This window comes from Lactuca serriola, chromosome 6 (assembly GCF_051521515.1).
Source record: "Lactuca serriola cultivar US96UC23 chromosome 6, Lser_US96UC23_V15, whole genome shotgun sequence".
In the NCBI taxonomy this organism is placed as follows: Eukaryota; Viridiplantae; Streptophyta; class Magnoliopsida; order Asterales; family Asteraceae; genus Lactuca; species Lactuca serriola.
In genome coordinates this window covers 76,501,235-76,507,234 of record NC_136413.1, presented here as the reverse complement: position 1 = coordinate 76,507,234, position 6,000 = coordinate 76,501,235, and positions in this window count along the sequence as shown.

Genomic DNA, 6,000 nt, shown 5'->3' with positions numbered 1-6,000 from the left:
TCGACTAATAAAGCATCATCTAGTCTATCAATAGGCAAAGCTAGCTTTCTACCAAACTCATGCGAAATAAAGGAGTAGTTGGCTCCAGAATCAAACAATTTTTGAGCAGGTAAATCATTTACGAGAAAGGTACCTGAAGCGACATCAACTTCATCTTTCGCAGCCTCAAGTGTCATCTGGAAGGCTCTCGCCTTCGGCTTTGGTGGAATGTTGGGCTTCGCTGCCTCCTTCTTCTTCGGACAGTCTTTCAAAATATGCCCCTCTTCATTACACCCAAAACACATCCTTTTGTTGTTCGGACATTCATTGGCAAAATGTCCGACCTTTCCACACTTGTAGCAGGTCACATCCTCGCTACATTTCCCAAAGTGCTTTTTCCTACACTTATCACACCACTTCGCCTCGCCTCCTTTTCCTCCAAACTTTTTCGAATCAGATTTCGAAAATTTGCTCTTCTTACTAGAACCAGATGTTCCCTCAAACTTCCTTTTCTCACCAACCTCAAACTTGATGGTGGTTCTCCCCTTGATCATGTTCTCCACAGACTTGGCAGCCCAGATAGCTTCCTCTAGAGTAAGTGCCTGACGTACTGGCACCTCATACTCCCATGGAAGTCCCTTCGCATACCGATCCACCTTTGTCAGCTCGTCTGGAACGATACGCAAGGCAAACTCCATCTTATCGGTGAAGTTATTGGTGTACTCATCAACTGACATGCTTCCTTTCGTCAATGTCAAAAACTTATTCTCCAACTCCAACAGATTTTGAGCCGAGCAGAACTTGCGCTTGAACTGCACCAAGAATTCTGCCCATGTCAATTGCAGTGGCTCATTAGGGCTTAAGGTCTTCCCTAGAGTGTTCCACCAACGAACGGCTCCACCTCGGAATTGACGCACGGCATAGATAGTTTGCAACTTACCTCTGCAGCCACACGTCATGAAGGCTAGCTCCATTTCGGAGATCCAATCCATAACCCCAATCGGATCCTCCTTTCCATTGAAGGTCGATGGTTTGCAAGTCAAAAAGTCCTTGTACTTGCATCCCATTCCATCATTCCTTCCATCATGGTTATCTTGCCTAACTATCGGTGGGTTGGCTGGACCAACAGACCCACTGAAGTTTCCACCTTCCGAGTGCCCTTCATTCAATTCAGGCTCTTCCACACGAATCGACAGTTCTTCACGATTTTGTTGAAGCAGCCGTCTAGTTTCATCCATCTGACGATCCAACATCGTCTGAATCATCAATTGCACACCAGCCATGGTTATTGGCTCAGGTGCTGCTGCTACGACAGGTATTGGCTCAATCACTGGTGGTTGATTCCTGTTTTCGTCAGCATTTCCAACTCCACTTCTTGTTCTCACCATTTTGATCTACACCGAATAAGGTGAAATTAGATCCTCAATCATGATAGATATTCAAATCATCCTTATCACTCCGAAACGTTTACATGCTAGTTCTAATATCGTAGACGTACGCTTAGAATCCTACACACATAAGGTTTCTAGATCCGGTCGGCAACAGACCATAGATCCGAACAAATAATATCATCTATATGGCAACATATAACATTTAGCACATAAAACATTTTAGGCAACTTTCCTAAAATAAACTAGTGCTCGTGTCTAAAACATAACAGACACGCATCTCAAAACTTCACTTAGCATTCTAAGTTTAAGTCTAGAAATCCTACAAATTCCTAGTTCGCTTAAACTAATGCTCTGATACCAACTGTGACATCCCCAAAAATCTCGGCCAGAAAAGACCGATTTTCATTTATGCTTTTAAATATTTTCAGAGTAAATCCTTTTGATTTGAAAGAGTTGCGGAATTTGTTCCCAAAAACAAAACATGATAAAACATTGTTTACCGAAGCATTTCATAAAAGAAATGTATTTTCATTATAATCAAAACTCGGGGTGTCATGTTCCGATACAGACCAATAAGCATAAACGAATACATTACAAGTCATATAACAAATATAAACATATGCAGACTTGTAAACAAAACAACTTGATGGTTCATCCATCTCATGCCCTTCCGCCACTACCTGTAATACAATTTAAAACTGAGTGGGTCAGGCTTGGGAGCCTGGTGAGCATATAGGGTTTTCAACCCACAATAAATATCATATTTAATTTTTCACCAACCAACAATAACCCAATTACCCATTCCCGTTATTCTCACTTTAATGTCCCTAAAACAACTAACATAAGGGACCTAGTCTAAGAATATTTCATCGGGGCGACAACACATGCTTCGGGGGTACCTCAGCAATATAAGTCAAATAAGGCAACCATGAGGGGGATGGAGTACAGCGAATGAACACCCAAGTTCATTAACACCTACAGGTGGCGAACCTGCTAATGTTTCCACAAGACTGTCTAGAATAGCCAGTGGTCGTCATCTAAACTCCGCTAGATGACTCAATCAAACAACAACGAGGCCTCTCATCTGTTTATTACACACCAACTGTCTACCCATGTTCTACCCAACATATTAGTAGATAAAAATATACATTTGTATACATAGTTTAAAGAAAACCTGTATAGCATGTTTTAATCAACACATATATCACATAACAGATGAGGCACAACACACATAACACATATCTCATAAAGAAATAAGCAGATCTGTAAGATAGAAGAGAGTGAATACTCATTCACACATAACACAACCAAATATATACACATAGCACGTATTTTTATATAAAATACTTCGTATTATTGTATTAGAAAGAAAATAACTACACACTCACACTTATAAACAACAATACTCTTAATACACTCGAACCAAACTCGTATTATTATTGTGTTTATGAAAGGTAGTATACACTCACTTGATCAGAAGATGATCGGACAGCACTACGGCTTATAGAAGTAGTAATCCACAGCAGATCTGGAAGATCTTCACAAAAATCGAACTTCTCGCGGGCAGAGCTTCGACTCGGGAACCGCACTTCTCGGGATCTTCGGGATCTCGGGACTTGCTTCGGGACTAGAGTATGATACCGGGGCTTCGGGGTATTTATGGCACGCAAAACGATGCAAAACGGGAGAGAGAAGAGAAGAAATTGGCAATTGGGTCGGCTGCCTTCGGTTCCTATTTATAGGAGGCTGGAGCCTCGGAGTACGCGGGGCGTACTGCGTTACGCGGGGCGTACTGCCCAAAACGTCATTGCTTACGTATCCGAAGTGCTCGAGTGCGAGTGTCGACATCCCTCGGAGTACGCGGGGCGTACTCGAGTACGCGGGGCGTACCTCGGATCAGATCGGTGACTCCTTTGGATAATGCTTCCGAATTTTGATTTAAATTTAAATACAAAATGATTTATAAACTTCGGAAATTCATAACTTCTTCATACGAACTCCGTTTTCGACGTTCTTTATATCCACGGAAAGGTCAGACCATGCTCTACGACTTTCGTTTAGACTCCGTCGGCTAATTTTGACTTTATTTTTATTAATTATTTTTAATAGGCCGGGACAGAAACTTTCGTTATAAATTCATAACTTCTTCGTTTGACGTCCGTTCTCGCCTAACTTTTTATCGCTTCGATACCAACAATGAGATCTTCGATTCTCATTTAGATTGTTTCGGCTAAAAACCCCTCGATCTCAAATCGAGTAAAACAGGTTGCACACCGCTAAGCCGAAACTTCGATAAATCATAACTCCCTCATACGAAGTCAGATTTGGGCGTTCTATATATATTCGGAAACCTCGTTTCAACTACTACAACATTATTCAAAGATAGTAAGTTTATTTTACACTTAAATTTTGACGCTTATTTTTTATTCTTAATTATTCAAACCACATAATTAAGCAATTAAGCACAAAACACACAATACTCAAATAATACAATCTTATTACTTCAAAATGGGTTACAAAGTTTAACCTAGACTATTACATTGCTAAAAATGGCAAGCCCAGAAACACAGGCGTTACATGTTAGTCCAAAAAAATGATGTGTGGTCATTTTTGGAGTGTACATAAGCTAAAAGTATTTTATGTTGGCGAGAATTATTGTTTCAAGCATGCAAGACAACTAGCATGGTCATGTCTTCGAGATTGATTAAAGAAGGTGTGGGGTGTGGAGAATTTCAAGCAAGAATATTAAGGATAAAGAAAAAGAAAACTGTTTTAAAAAGGTATATAGGGAAATAATGAAGGATCCATATGCTTAATAATCATTTTAGAATGATATTACCATTAACATATGATCATATTGTTGGATTAGTGTCTAAGTCCATAACTATTTTGGTATGTACTTGACCCGATGGTGCATGGTCTTTTTGGGTTGCCTTCACCAAAGCAACTTGATAGGATGAATTATGGAGAGAAAGGATTAAATATGATTTATTAATATATTATAACAATAATATATTGAAGGAGAAATCATATTGTTTAATTAATATTATTCAAGAACTAATAAGAATTAACTTTGTGACTAAAAGAGATTAATTAAACTTAAGGGACTGGAATTGTAATTATAAGATAATTGCAATTGGGCCATGGATTGCCTTATATTATAAGGTTGGACGAATTCTATGGGGAAACCCATTAGAAATCGTCCAAGGCCTTTAAGGAAAGGATTCCATGGGTTGCTTAGGGCTTAAGCATCCAAATTAGGGTTTCCTTGTTAGATAACCATAATAGCCTCACTATATATAGAACTCTTATGCTCCAAAAACGTGGTGAACTTGTTCTCTAGGGTTTCCACACGTTTTTGAGAGCCTCCTTCTCTTCTCCTCTTCATCCTCTTGCTCTTGGTGTTTGTGAAACATTAGAGGAGTAACATTTGTGACTCTAAGCTTTCTAAAGTCAATACAAGGAGGAATTGAGATTGTTATTGCTACATAACAATCAAGGTATGATCTAAACCCTAATTCATATGTTATATTGATTATCATATTCTAGATCTAAGGTTTATAGTATTGGATGAATTGCATGTACAATAGAGAAACCTAGATCCAAGAATTAGGGTTTGTATGAGCACATAGGATGTTCTTATGACCAAAACCCATCAGTGGTATCAGAGCCTTGATTGGTTTCTATTGTATTGATGCCTTGTATGTTTGTTCAAGTTAAAAAATTCGATTTTTGTGAAACTGCCTGATGAACTCGGCGAGTCCCATTGTGGACTCGGCGAGTAGGCCCCTACTCGGCGAGTCCATATGGGTACTCGGCGAGTTCGAACGTCAGAAAGAGGGGATTTTGGGATTTCTTGCTGTTTTTCTCATGGATAATTGCCTTATCTGTTTTAGATCATTAAAATCGGATTTTATTCATATTTTTGAGTATATCCTTGATTAAACAAAAGCTAATTACCAATTGATTAGATAATAACTTCCTTATATGATTAAAATTGATTATTTGTATTAATCGGGTAACTTATTTTGCAAGAAATTGAAATTAGGTCAAATATAGATAATGACAAAATTAATTGTTTAATTTATATTATTTGTTATTTGATCCTTGTGTTATGAAAAATTCAAATTTTCCCCTTTAGGTTTTATAGTTTAAATTTGAACTCAAAAGTTTAGTTTTGAAATTTAAATAGTTGAAACCCTAATGTTTTGAAAAGGTTTCAAAACTTGCCCTCAAGTTTTGGAATTTAAATTGTGATTAAAAGTTTAATTTTGATGTATATTTAAATTCTAAACCTAAATGTTTTGAAATGTTTTAAAACTTTCCCTCAAGTTTTGGAATTTAAAAGTTGATTAAAAGTTTAATCTAGGAATGTTAAATTCTAAAACCCTAGTATTGTTTTGAAAAGTTCAAATCACACCCTTATGGTTTTATTAATTAATTAAGGTGTATAATTAAAAGAGGTTTAATAAATCCATAAAAAGTTTTGGTTTACAATTTAATTGAATTAAAAGTATAATTGTTAAATTTGATAACCTAGTATTTTAAAAGTGTAAAATACACCCTATACTATATATAACATTAAAAGTCTAACTTTATATATATGTATGAGTAAAAGTCAGTTTTACCG